This window comes from Schistocerca piceifrons, chromosome 8, assembly GCF_021461385.2.
Source record: "Schistocerca piceifrons isolate TAMUIC-IGC-003096 chromosome 8, iqSchPice1.1, whole genome shotgun sequence".
Classification (NCBI taxonomy): Eukaryota; Metazoa; Arthropoda; class Insecta; order Orthoptera; family Acrididae; genus Schistocerca; species Schistocerca piceifrons.
Window position 1 is genome coordinate 216,837,568 of NC_060145.1, and position 15,297 is coordinate 216,852,864.

At 44.2% G+C, this 15,297-nt stretch overlaps 1 non-coding gene across 1 annotated transcript; it reads right to left on the reverse strand.

Annotated features, from left to right (window-relative positions):
• Positions 1-3,250: 3,250 nt before the first annotated feature.
• On the reverse strand, positions 3,251-3,327 carry Trnas-cga. The gene has a single exon. It is a non-coding gene; the product is annotated as a tRNA-Ser (tRNA).
• Positions 3,328-15,297: the final 11,970 nt, after the last annotated feature.

Here is a 15,297-nt window from a genome sequence, read left to right on the forward strand (position 1 = left end):
CCGAGCGATTCTAGGCGCTTCAATGAGGAACCGCGCTGCTGCTACGGTCGCAGGTTCGAATCCAGCCTCGGATATGGTTGGGTGTGATGTCCTTAGGTTAGTTAGGTTTAAGTAGTTGTAAGTGTAGGGGTCTGATGACCTCAGATGTTCACATCGCGCTTAGAGCCATTTGAACCATCTTGAACTCGCGTTACTCGCGGCAGACAATCTTACCGAGTCCCGTAAGAGTTCGGGCAATGCGTGTGCATCCACACAGAAGAAGAACGTCAATGGCCGGTTATCCTTAACTATATGAAGATGGTATCTGTTCTTTCAGACACGCCCGAAAGAACAGATACCATCCTCAATAATTGGTAACATGGTCCCAGGTCGCAAGTATTGTGAAGCCAAGTGCTAATCTTAGCTAGTTGACAGATGACGTAGGGAATTTGTGCAATGATTTGCAGAGAGGATCAGGTTATTATAGTAGGTGGAGCAGGATATAGCCTAACTAAGGACAGAATTCCTAAAACAACTTAGTTCAGCTACATTTGCTCTTACAAGCATTGCAAACCTTGGGGAGAGACAAGTCAGTAAGTCCACATATTTTCACCCATTAATAACTCGTCTGTAAGAACGAAAACACACTGGAAGATAACATCTGGTGCTCATCTCTGATCATCTTTTAGATGTCTGTTTAAGGAGATGGGGGTTCTGGCAACTGACTCACAGTATATTTATTCCCTTATGAAATTATCCACTGCACCAGAAGAGAAAAAGACAATCATTACACCAGATTAAGGTTTTTTTTAGCAAAAGACGTGGTGCACAGTGCTACTACCAAAATTTTTGATCTCTTACTTATTGATATAAAATGCCTGGTGGACAACAAAGTAAAAAAATAAACTACAAAAAATTCTCCTTCACAATGACATCTTTTCCGTGGAAGAATCCCTATTATTCTTGTGAGTAAGAGATGGTTCTTACTCACATGCGTATGTCTTCTTTACTATAAAAAAGCACTTATTAGTCATGGGCATGTGGGCCTACTTACCACATAATTTGTGGTACAAATATAAAAGTCTCTTTCCACCTCAATACGGCCTGTCGGAAAAATGATCCGTGGAACGTGAAAGCAACTAACTAACTAAAAGTGTGGTCTTGGTCAAATTGTTGGCACCATTTCAGTACAGCTCGATGCGACATAACATTAGGTCCATACACCGTCAGAATTTCACGGCACAATCTAGACGCTTTGCCTACAAAAATCATACTGTCCAGCGTACTTCAACCTTGGAGTACATTTCAAGTAGCCAAGTAGCCACGTCACTTCACTTCCACGCTGTGATACACGTGTTATCTGGACCGCAGGGGGACAGTGTCTACAGAAGACGTGGAACGTGTGCTCTCTTCTGATAATGCTCCATTCTTACACAAATGTCTTAGCGTTTAAAAACATGTGTAACGTACTTTCTGAAATCATTGCGTAGTTTTAAAACAAAAGAAGAATGTGTTCCGTTAGACAAAGCAGGATATCGAGTCTGCGCTAATAGAATGACGACAGATTACTTTAATCGAGAACAATGTCTCCTGCCAGAGATAACCATGATACCCACATCACGTGATGAATGTCGGTGCTTTCTGTGTAGCTGTATAAATGCCGGGCTTTCGAGCCCTTGATGCAATTGCCCCTTAGCTCAGGTGATGTCTCCCTCAGTCGGAGACGGACAGTCATGGAATCCCCACATATTATAAAAGTGTATGTACGTATGTATGTTTGTTCCACATCAACCACTAAACCACTGTATCGATTTCACCGAATAGGTACACATGTCACTTACTATCTGAAAAGAATCACTGTGGAGTTAACAACCACCTACCTGTCAATGGGGTGGTCTAGAGGCTAACGTTGCTGCCTCCGGATCACGGGTACCAGGTTCGATTCCCAGTCGGGTTTGGGATTTTATCTGACCAGGGACTTGGTGTTTGTGTTGTCCTCATCGTTTCATCATCGTCATTCGTGACAGTGGCTCGATTGGACTGTGTAAAAAATTGGACTGTGAAAAAAATTGGGACTTTGTGCGGGCGTTGTTGACCTCGCAGTTGAGCGCCTCACAAACCAGAATTCATACCTCTCAAAGGGGTGGAGGTGAGAATAAAAAAGAAGCGTACCTCACAACGAGCAAATAATCAGACATGTTCACCCAAAATTGGAGAATATGACCACTTAGTGATATAAGAATATACAGCCTACAGTTGCAGGTTAACTTTATCGTTTACCTAGGTTTCAACGTTAGTAATAACGTCTTCTTCAGAACATAAAATATTATTTAAATGTTTGCCTAAAACAAGTCATGTCCTACGTCAACTTTATAAAACTTGATGCATAACCATAAGGTTTTGTCACTTCTATTAAACAAGCAAATTTACTTTAAGCACCTAATGGTCTCTAGTCGCACGACGAGGCCCATACAACGGGCTTAAAGTGAATTCGGGAAATCGGCTGATCCCATATCGTGTTCCTTTTTCAAGTGGTGCGGAAGTAATTCTTGGTCACGCAGGACGTCCCAAACTGCACTGTTAATAATACCCATTTCACGCGCAACTGTCCGATCACTCGTAGGCGGGTCCACTTCAGTGTGAAAGATTTTCATCATATTCGGCCGTGCGGCTTCACTGTGGAGCACCATAGTGCTGCCTCTTCACGGAGAAGGTACCTGTTTCTAGGAACCGATGTGTTACTTCGGCAAAAGGTTTGTGTAATGATGCGTTACGTTGCGGAAAAAGTCTGTGACACAGCCGACTAGCATCTCTTCCGCAGCATCAGGTGGCCGTCGGACGTAGTACACGTCATCCAGTCTACCCCACTGCATACCAGGACAAGCAGCTCTGAGACTTGTCTCTTTTCCTCAGCAGACGTGGACGGATTACGCATCTGAACTGAACCCGTCGTAGAACGTTAACAGTACGTTTCCGGGGATGGGTTCCTAGCCAAAATATTATGTACTCATTGCCCTCTACAACTACTACAATTCTAAAGAGAATTTCCGAAAATCCCATAGAAAAAACAATTCTTCGTTGTGGTACACTAAGCGATATGGAAAGACGAATTTTGTATTGGATTATTTGGGAGGTTTTTTCCCGTTACTGTCTGTTGAAAATATAAGTAAAAGCGTAAAGTAACCAGTCCCTTTTTTTACAGCGTGTTTTGGACGCGTATCTACATCGTTAGATGGTATTTACGGTGAAACTTCCTAGCAGATTAAAACTGTGTGTGGGACCGAGACTCGAACTCGGGACCTTTGCCTTTCGAGGGCAAGTGCTCTACCAACTGAGCTACCCAAGCACGTTTCACGACCCGCGAAAGGCAAAGGTCCCTAGTTCGAGTCTCGGTTCGGCACACAGTTTTAATCTGCCAGGAAGTTGCATATCAGCGCACACTCCTATGCTTTACGGTGTTTAGCTCAGACGCTTTGTTTCTGGGAAACAATCTCGAAAGATGTAAAATGTTTTAATTTTAACACTCCGATTGCACAACCCTTCTGGTGGGTTATTAAGGAAAATATTGTGGTAATGTCCCTGAGAAAAAGGCTGGAATTGCCGCCTGACAAAACTTAAAATTTAGTGGCTGTTTTCATTGTGTTATTATTTTGTTTTAAACCTATGTTATTCCACAGTATTACTTGTTATGGGGTTACAACATATCGACACAATTAGTAGAATAATTAGAAGTAGTGATGGGTATCTCCTTAGTTAGCTGTATTCATATCTTTTGGTTGTAGGTAGATATATATGAATTTGTAGCAAAAGTAAATTTCGACTTCGTTTCTAATGGAACGATAACTAGATGCATTATTTTTGCGTTGGGCATCACGTACGTTACGTATGGTTCTAGATTATGTGCTTCCGGAGGTTCAATTTGTGCACAATAGCTCAACTAGCACCCCTGTCGTCTTCTTCACGCGCTGTGAGTTGTGCTGTTGTATGATCTCGCTGCCTCGACTCGAAGCAGAAATTGAAATATTGTTGGTGTAGCGACGCTATTTATAGACGAGTTCCACTCCCGACGCCCCCTACTTCCTTCGATGCTGTTCTGTTTTTCAGAGCTCTCACTGATATTCCGTGAAAAGCGTGTCGCGGCTCTGGTAGTGCATGTGATTCCCAGCGAGATCTTAATAAACTGAGTGCCGGACCCCAGGCGTTATTTACATTAAACTGCCGTTCCCGTTTATTAGGTTATCCGGCATATTTACACTGATCAGCCACACTGTCCACCGCGATATTGGGGCGCAGAGATTATGAACGAGTATCTCAAAAACGGCGAAGCTGGTCTACTGTTCTCGTGCTACTGTCGTGAGCATCCACGAAAAGAGGTAGAAGGGCAGTGAAACTACCACTACGCGTTAAACGGTTGTACGTCCACGACTGCTAACAGAGCATGGGGTTCGGAGGCTCGTATGCTCTAAAAAGTAGGATAGATAGTGATCTGTGGCAACTCTGCCGAAAGATCACAACGCTGGTGCACGCACAAGTCTTTCGGAACATACCATTCATCGCACCTTGTTGAACATGGAGCTCCGCAGCAGACCACCCCTATGTGTTCACATTTTGACCCAACGACATCGTCAATTACGATTGCAGTGGGCACAGGACCATCAGGATTCGACTTTCGATCAACGGAAACTTGTCGGCTCGGACTAGTCGCTGTTCGCCTCCACAAACGCCGTCATCGAGGTGAACAGCGACTCGAAACGTGCAGCATGTCACGGACCCAGTATTATGCTATGGGAGACATTCTCCTTGCATGGGACTCGTGGTATTAATCGAAAACGCTCTGACAACTGCGAACCATCTGCATCCCATCATACTTTCCAGACGGCGATATCATCTTTCAGCAGCATAAATGTTTGTGTCTTGGACTCAGAACAGTGTTAAAGAGGTTTGAGGAGCATAATAGTGAACTCGCATTGATATTTCGGCAAACAAATTCGCCTGATGAAAATCCTGTGGAACCCAAATGAGTAGTTATCGGGCGCCATCACAGCGTACGCAAATCAGCGGCTCGCTATTTCCGCAAATTACACAATCTTTGCTCAGGTGGCTCCAAGCACTATGGGACTTAACATCTGAGGTCATCAGTCCCCTAGACTTAGAACTACTTAAGCCTAACTAACCTAAGGACATCACATACATCCATGCCCGAAGCAGGATTCGAACCTGCGACCGTAGCAGCAGCGCGGTTCCGGACTGAAGCGCCTAGAACCGCTCGGCCACAGCAGCCGGCCACAATCTTTGCGTAGGCTTCTAACGCCACATACCTCCACATACCAACCAACAAACTGTTGCATCCCTGATACGCAGAATCAGCGATGTGTTTCGTTCTAAAGACGTAACAAGCTATTAAGCAGGTGGATGGTTGGTTGGTTGATTAGGGGGAAGGGGAGCAAACAGAGAGGTCATCGGTCCCGTCGGATTAGGGAAGGATTAGGAAGGAAGCAGGCCGTGCTCATTCAAAGGAACGATCTCGGCATTTGCCTGAAGTGATTTAGGGAAATCACAGAAGACCTAAATCTGGATGGCCGGACGCGGGTTTGAACCGTCGTCCTCCCGAATACAAGTCCAGTGCGCTAATCTCTGGGTCACCTCGCTCAGTTCAAGCAGGTGGTCATAAGTTCTGGATCATCAGTGTATTTACGAGTGGTTATCACAGGCATTAATAGCGCTTCCAAACCTTTTAACTTTCGATTAAATTTTGTAGTGGTTTATTGTCAAACAGTATTAAACCACCAATCTCTATCACTCACAGACACGCACACACACACACACACACACACACACACACACACACACACACACACACACACACATTATTTACATTAACACAAGAAATGATGACATAGCTTAGGCTAACAAAAAATCCATATCAAGCTCTTGAAAAATGTATGTAGCGATGTAATGACTGAAGTTATTTAAAGCGAAAACACTTTTTTAGCTCCACTAGTTCATAATGCGCTAGTGGGATGAAATTGTACTGAGCTGGTAGTGCTGACTTCGATTTACGATATGTACAGGCCTTTTTTCGCTCTTTTGGAGAGCTTTTGGATGCAGCAGGAAGTATCAAAGTTTTAAAACAGAACACAGTGACTTTAATACACGCATTAATGAGAATCTACCAATATTAATCACATAGAAAAACAACCGTACTTTTGGAATGTCATTTGTCCAATATATTGTTTCGATATGTATGTGTGAATAATGAGGGTGTCGATAATGGATGAGACAGTCTTTGCAAGTAATGTAGTTTTGCCGCAACTATTACGGGGCAAAGTAATAGCCATAGTCAGTTTGATCTTAATTACGTAAGGCAGTTTGTGCACCAAGGATAACGAAGCAGCTGCGTCCGCTTCTTGTGAGGAATATGAAGATGGCATCTGCTCTTTCGGACATGTCCGAAAGAACGGATGCCATCTTCATATAGTTTAAGGCTAACCGGCTGATGACCTTCTTCAGTGTGGATGCATACGATCTTCCTGAACTCTTACGGGACTCGGAGGATTGTCCGTCACGAGTAATGGGTATAATGGCAGGGGCACTACGAATGTAGTGTCTGGACTAGAAGTTGAGAATGTGGGTCTCACGGGGAGCGTGCCGGCGATAAATCCCTGCAGTCTCACTATTCTCTGTGGCCTTGGCGGCTCAGATGGATAGAGCGTCTGTCATGTAAGCAAGAGATCCCGGGCTCGAGTCCCCGCCTGGGCACACACTTTCAATTGTCTCCGTTGATGTATATCAACGCCCATCAGCAGCTAATGCTATTGATTTAATTGTAATTTCCTGTGAGGAAATTTCATAGACTAGCTCATTCGTTGGAGGTACGGAAGTTCAGGTTGGTGAAGGGTGGAAATGTGGCTGAGTTTTAAGGGGACGGGCAGTAACGTCAGAGACAGTGCGCTTGCTGGCATCGTTTCACGGATTTACAGGGAAACGCCGCGAGGATACATACCAACATGAAAACGATGCGCAGTCATAAACCTGAAGTGATGGTTATTTCAAAGGTTCGCAGCGGTGTTTTTTTTTTGCGGAGAACTGCATCCTTGTGGCAATGCACATTAGTTAGCAGTAAAATGCGTGGAGAGAAGATAATTATATGAGAAACTATGACTGCAGTCCGGAGTGTTGAAATAAATTAGGATTTGTAGCTTGAAGAACGAGTTGTCAGTTAATTACGTATAGCACCGCCACAGCCGTCGTAAAGATCCTGCATGTGTGGAATGAGCAAAACGATGTCTTTCGCCAGCTGCCTGTCAGAAGAGATGCCGCAGTTGCCATTACTGTGACACCTGGAATCCATCACTATGCGAAATATACGCCTCTCCTAAAACTCTAGTAATTGAGGCTTCCTCTGTGGGTAGGTTCATTGCTACTAAAACGATGATTTCTACGAACTTACATAACTGCCCAGAATGTTTGTTCACGACACAGTGTTGCAGCTAATTCAGCAGACTGAATTAACATCTCTTTCCAAACAGCAACATTTCCTAACAATTGTTCCACAATTTAAATGCTCAGTGCTTTCCACTCTAGAACTATTGACAAAATTTTCGTTTCTAATTGCCAGAATGTGTCGCAGGAAAAAGTTACACTTGTTGTCAGATGTAAGAAAAAATGAGCAATAACGTAACGGAAATGCTTATTACTTTTAAGTATATGCTATTTTAAAACCATCACCAGAGAATTACTCAAGCAACGCTTTACAGAATATGTTAATGCCATTGCACAGAACTACTTGCGCAGCGTATACAAAATGTGTTAATGTGGTTGCACAGAAAATCTCCATTCAAATGACGAAACTGCACCACCTAAACATTTTCAAACATTTATGCGTTTAAATCAAGATTAGCAGTGAGACAGAAATTTTACTAACCCATAATTATCCGTTCTGATTAGACAATGTTTACAGAATTTTTGTTTGTTTAAAGTGTAAATCCTTTTTCTTATCTATTTACGTATTTCTGATCATACCGAGGTGACTAATTTATTAGTGTATTTTCTTATGTAAAAGTGTTATTTGTAAAATGTTCCCATTATGGAAGTTTGTGCAATGTTATAAATCATTGTAAATTAATTTCGACATACTACACTCAGGTTAGAATTAAATGTAATGCATGTTGTAAACGAAAGAGGGAGACAGTTGAGAGTTTATAGTTGATGATTGAGTAAGCTGTGGTGAAAGTGTGTTAGTGTTAACTGTTGCCGGCCGCTGTGACCGTGCGGTTCTAGGTGCTTCAGTCCGGAACCGCGCTGCTGCTACGGTCGCAGGTTCGAATCCTGCCTCGGGCATTGATGTGCGTTATGTCCTTAGGTTAGTTAGGTTTAAGTAGTTCTAAGTCTAGGGGGCTAATGACCTGAGATGTTAAGTCCCATAGTGCTTAGAGCCATTTGAACCATTTTGTTAACAGTTTTATGGAAATTGGTAGAGAAGGAAAGAGGCGGAGTAATAATTTGAATGAAGATTTGTAAAGAGGAGAATCAAAGACAGTGTATGTCGATGTATTAGAAAGTGAAGTTCGTTTTGAAATAGCCTGTTGCGTATTTTAAATTGTCGTGGTGTCGGCACGTAGCGGCAATGCTGTAGAACAGTAGGATGAATGCTGTACGGAGCTTTCGGTGATTTGTTGCACACAATAACGTTAGATTTATTACAGGAAAGCATTGATGCCAGAAGAACGTTGTAATGTGAAGATACAGGTAGTCTACATTCACAGACAATGCTACTATCAATAGTGTATCCATGCCTCTATGGGCTAGAATGACGATATTATATTTGTCTCTCCCTGTGTGGGAATCACAAACTGTGCGAGTTGAAGGGTTGTGGACTCCATGACATACATGAGTTTGGATCTGTGGTGGAGGTGTGCTCCGATAGCCTAAGTTGTTAAGGCGGCTGCTCACAGTAAGCTAAACATATGTGTTCAGTCTGCCTTCGGAAGTGTAGCAGCATGAACGCCTCTGTTTACATCCTTGCCACATAGTTCGTGCTCAGGGTTGTTTGTGTGCTTCAGCTATCTTCACACGCTATATTTCCTTTCGAAGAAGACTGGGCTGCTATTATTTTAAATCGATATTGAAGATCAGTTTTACGAGTGAATATGCACATCCAAAAGCACATGAAAATGATCAATTTCTCAGAGATGATGTTAATATTGACTATAATGACTTTGTTGGCATAGACATATCCATAGTGAGCTGTGTGGTACATGTGAATTCAATTATGACACAGAGCGGGACAGGATACTAAATGACACTAGGAGCAGTTCCAAGTTCCGACATTTGGATGGCAATATTGGTGACGTGTCTGTAGACCATGAAAGACTTGGACTACGAGCAATATGTGTTTCTGAACTCCCGTTTAAACTACCTTCGGAGATGGTGATTTGTGTGCTCCGTCCATATAGAAAGGTAGTAAACTATGTGGCTGAGAGTAGTCTCTTACTACCACGTACCTGGTCCTCAAAGGAGTGTGATAGATCTGTACTAAACTGACCAACCATGTGCCGTCCTATTTATGTATTGGCGGGTGCTGCGTCATTGTAAAACATGATGGCCAGCCAGAGATGTGCTCGGGCTCTGGCTGAAAAGGACATGTTCACTCGGAGTGCATGTAGTGGCGATCATGCAATTGGCTCTTGAGGGTGCACTAGATAAGAACGCACGGACTATGCTTCTGCAAACGTATACTGGTGTCCAAAATTAAAGCAGCAAATGGCAACTTCACAAGGTTGCTTTTATTTTGCCACAAAACAGTATAAACAGGTGATTGCAAATTAGAAACAATGTAAAGAATACAGAGCACAATCAACTGCAACATACACAACGGTGGACAAAAATGTTCTTAGTTTTCTTCCAACTTAACGGATTTGCACACCTCGTATTCTGTCAACTGGTTAATGTGCTCAGTATGGGATGTGACCACCTCTGGTACCAATACAGGCCTGACAACGATGGGACATGCTGTGAAAGATGTCATCAATCCCATGTTGACGCAATGACGCCCATTCTTCCTGAAGAGCTGTTCACAAGTGTTGGAGAGTGATTGGTGGATGCTGACGTGGTGCTACCCGTATCCCTGGTGCACCCCAGACATGATCTATGGGATTCAAATCGGGAGAGCGAGCAGGCCACGCCATGCTTGTAATATCTTCCATTTCCAAAAAAAAAAAAAACATCAACCACCCATTCTCTATGAGGTCTAGCATTATCGTCCATCAGTACGAAATCTGGGCCCACAGCACGTCACAACAATCACGAATGAGATCCCAAGACCTCCTCACGGTACCTAACAGCAGTTAAGTGTTGATGATTCAGTCAAACAGTTTCATGAAGAGGTTTTCGAGTGGTCCACATAATCCCTGCCCACACCATTAGGAATCCTCTTCGGTATCGGTCTCTTTCCGCAATATTTGGGTCCCGAAATCGTGCTCCACATGCCCTCCAGATTCGAATTCGTCGACAATCACTCTCCAGACAAAATCGGTACTCATCTATGAAAACAACATAGGCCCATTGTTCTACAGTCCAGGTGGCCTGTTGACGGCTCCATTCTAGACGTACCCTTCTATAAAGACACGCCAGAGGTAAACGGACGGCAGGTCTCCAACAATAAAGGCTACTCTGCTGAAGCCTTCTGTATACCGATCCGGGGAATGCTGAAAAGTCAGAGGCCAGTTGCAGTGCAGTACTAAGGCGGTACCGTCGTGCCCTTGCAGCCAAATAACGGTCCACCCTCTCTGATGTCGCACGTGGTCGGTCGTGTCCTGTCCGACATACAGTTCCGGTCTCTATAAACTGTCACCTCATCCGAGAATCAACAGGACAGTTCACATTGGCCACATCAGTCTGCGACTCTCCTGCTTCCTTACTTCCTACGGCTCTCAACAACAGAGAGTCTGTAGGCACCTTCTCTGTGCCATACTGCTCGCCTGTGACTGTGTACACAGCGGCTGTGGATGTGGAACTACCCTGCAAACACTACCCCGCTTGATAAGTGCCCTGACGTCATGGTTGGAGTGGTTGTCCATTGATCGGAGGGCAACCTTCTGCGCAAAACACGATCGTAATCACATCTGTTCACAGTTTGTAGGATTATATCCTGAATTAGACACAGGACAGGGAAATAGCAGTTTGTTGCTTTAATTTTGTATGTCGAGATTCAGCGAAACGACTCGTGTCCACTGTCTGCAACGGATCACACTACTGAACCTTTGCTGTCTGCAACTGTACATTAGAGAAATGTCGTCCACGCCTGTGTCACAGCTGTGCTGACTGATCATGGGGAGTTTGTAATGGAGGGGGGGGGGGGGGGATGGACGTCGACTGCATGGTCGTGCCTAACGCCACTTTCATGTCTGAGCTTCAGGTCGCACTGGCGTCTTCAGGTACTGAAGCACACATGCACAAACAATGGTTGCTGAAGACATGTAAGAAATGTTTGCCGGCCGCTGTGGCCGAGCCTTTCTAGGCGCTTCAGTCCGGAACCGCACTGCTGCTCCGGCCGCAGGTTGGAATCCTGCCTCGGGCATGGATGTATGTGATGTCCTTAGGTTTAAGTAGATGTAAGTCTAGGGGACTGATGACCTCAGATGTTAAATCCCACAGTGTTTAGAGCCGTTTCAACCAATTTTGAGAAATTTTGGCTTACCCCATCAGACACCTGTCTGCCAAAATCTAAGGACGGTAATCATTCTCTCTGTCAAGACCTTCTCTCTTCTCAACAGCAACTGTCGAGACTCCTTGATGTCGGTGGACTTCGAATATACCTTCGATTGGGTAAGCTACGACTATCTTGTCGTAACAGTGGAAATTAAGAACTATGGTAAGTTTTCTGATTTTTTTTAAATGAGGATATTCTCGAAAACAATTGAGTAGCACCTCGTATGCCTCTGAACGTGCTGTGCGTAATGTCTCCTACTTTGTAGTCGCTCTCCCTAAACAAGATACCATGCTGGAAGTGTAATGATGACACAGTCTTCTTCCAACAGATGTTCTCCAGATTGCTCAATAGGATTTCGTGAGCTCCATGTCGTTGTTCTACGAAGAGTTTCCATTTAAATTCCCCGGAGACTTTCTGTTACCCTTTGCAAAAGCCCTCGTGTATTTAAACCTCCATACAAGTTTCTCCGTTCAGTATCAATTTCGTAAAAGTGCTATAGATGGCGTACAGTATTATACTGCTAGTCAAAACGATCCTTTTTTGGGATACCTTGGTGAATCAACGTGTAGGGTTACATCCAACCTGTACTCTGTGAAGCTGTAGCCCATGACGTCCCGAAAACCAGAACTGATAGCTCACTGAATTCTTCAGAAGGTGCACGCAGGCCACCAGTGATTCTAATTAGCGTGAGAACCTTGGTAGCGAACGCGAATGGTCGACTTCGGTTCACTGGGAAAATTTTAGGAAAAATTGGTTCACCTGTAAAGGAGAGTAAAGCAGATAGCATATAGGACGCTGGTGCGGCCTGTTCTTGAGTACCACTCGAGCGTTTGGGATCCGTGTCAGGTCCGACTGAAGGAAGACATTGAAGCAATTCAGAGACGGGCCTAATAACCCAGAAGATTTTGACTTCATCAAACTTAGTTGTCGGGCAGTTGGCGGGCAACGGTCAGTCTGGTATCCCAATGTCTCAAGACATGACTTCACTGGGCATCGGAACTCAGTTAGAAACGGCACTCAACACCAGACAATCGTGCTACAGTCAATGAGATTCCAAGCCGAAAACGTGTCTGGAGACGCCCCGGACAGCAGTGGTATACAAACCTCATTCTCATCCCCCATATGGCCCGAAAAGCAGATGGTCTGAGGTGCCAATTCTTTTCATAGCAGGATCCCTTTGGTTGTCATCCGTTGCATCCTTGTAGCACAGCGGTACGTAGACGATATTCTGCGGCCAGCTTGGCTGTCCTTCATGGCAAACCAACATGGGCTTACATTTCACCAAGATAATGTTCGCCCGCACACGGCAAGACTTTATGCTGCTTGTCTTCGTTCTTTCCGAATCCTATCATTGCCAGAAAAGTCGCCGGATACCTCCGTAATTGAGAATGTTTTTGAGCATTACAGGAAGAGCCCTCCAAGCAGCTCGGGATGTTATAGATTTAATGCACTAGTTGGACAGAATTTGGCACGATATCCTTCAGGAGGACATCCAATAACTCTATGAAACAATGCCAAGCTGAATAACTGCTTGTGTAAGGGAGAAAGGTGGACCAACGATTTACCGACTTCTCAATTTGCAGAGCTATTTCTCTGTGTTTCTTAAACTGTAATTGCTCGTTTGTCTGTAGATGTATATTAAATGTACGGGTTTCCGTCCAATTCGGGGAATTCTTGGTGCGTCCTTTTTTTGTCTTAGAATATTTAGAGCATTGGAGGTCTGTTGCGGTTCTTGGAGCCCACATTATGTTACAATCATTGTAGAAAATTCGCGTCCATTTCCGGTACTGGATTCTATTACCCAGTCTCTTCGAAATTCAAGCGGCTCTAAGCACTATAGGCACTGTAGGACTTAACATCTAAGGTCGTCAGTCCCCTAGAATTTAGAACTACTTAAACCTAACTAACCTAAGGACATCACACACATCCATGCCCCGGACAGGATTCGAACCTGCGACCGTAGCAGTCTCGCGGTTCCGGACTGAATTGCCTAGAACAGCTCGTCCACAGCGGCCGCCACAAATAGTTTTTCCTGGATCTGTTGTGATCTTTTAAGTGTAGCTAGTTTTACTGCAGAAACGTCATAATGTTCGATCTTGGAATACATTTTAGGCTCTTGCAACAGACGGATGTCACCGATATTGGTCAGTAATTCTGTTCATCCGATATTTTACGGCTTTTATAAATAAAGGCGACCTGCACCCTTTTCCAGTCAAATGGAACTACTCGCTACGCAAAAACTTGTCAATAAATAAGTGCTAGAAAAGGAACTAATTCCATATACAATGCAATTCCGTATACAATGGAAAAATCTGGAGTTCCGTCAGGGACTGATGACTTATTCGCTTTAAGAATTCGTCATTGTTTTTCGATACGGAGTTTGCTGCTGTCGATGATTCTCATTTGTGGGTATGTGAGCGGGCTAATACAGGGTGTTACAAAAAGGTACGGCCAAACTTTCAGGAAACATTCCTCACACACAAATAAAGAAAAGATGTTATGTGGACATGTGTCCGGAAACGCTTAATTTCCATATTAGAGCTCATTTTAGTTTCGTCAGTATGTACTGTACTTCATCGATTCACCGCCAGTTGGCCCAATTGAAGGAAGGTAATGTTGACTTCGGTGCTTGTGTTGACATGCGACTCATTGCTCTACAGTACTAGCATCAAGCACATCAGTAAGTAGCAACAGGTTAGTATTCATCACGAACCATGATTTTGCAGTCAGTGCAATGTTTACAAATGCGGAGTTGGCAGATGCCCATTTGATGTATGGATTAGCACCGGGCAATAGCCGTGGCGCGGTACGTTTGTATCGAGACAGATTTCCAGAACGAAGGTGCCCCGACAGGAAGACGTTCGAAGCAATTGATCGACGTCTCAGGGAGCACGGAACATTCCAGCCTATGACTCGCGACTGGGGAAGACCTATAACGACGAGGACACCTGCAATGGACGAGGCAATTCTTCGTGCAGTTGACGATAACCCTAATGTCAGCGTCAGAGAAGTTGCTGCTGTACAAGGTAACGTTGACCACGTCACTGTATGGAGAGTGCTACGGGAGAACCAGTTGTTTCCGCACCATGTACAGCGTGTGCAGGCACTATCAGCAGCTGATTGGCCTCCACGGGTACACTTCTGCGAATGGTTCATCCAACAATGTGTCAATCCTCATTTCAGTGCAAATGTTCTCTTTACGGATGAGGCTTCATTCCAACGTGATCAAATTGTAAATTTTCACAATCAATATGTGTGGGCTGACGAGAATCCGCACGCAATTGTGCAATCACGTCATCAACACAGATTTTCTGTGAACGTTTGGGCAGGCATTGTTTGTGATGTCTTGATTGGGCCCCATGTTCTTCCACCAACGCTCAATGGAGCACGTTATCATGATTTCATACGGGATACTCTACCTGTGCTGCTAGAACATGTGTCTTTACAAGTACGACACAACATGTGGTTCATGCTTGATGGAGCTCCTGCACATTTCAGTCGAAGTGTTCGTACGCTTCTCAATAACAGATTCGGTGACCGATGGATTGGTAGAGGCGGACCAATTCCATGGCCTCCACGCTCTCCTGACCTCAACCCTCTTGACTTTC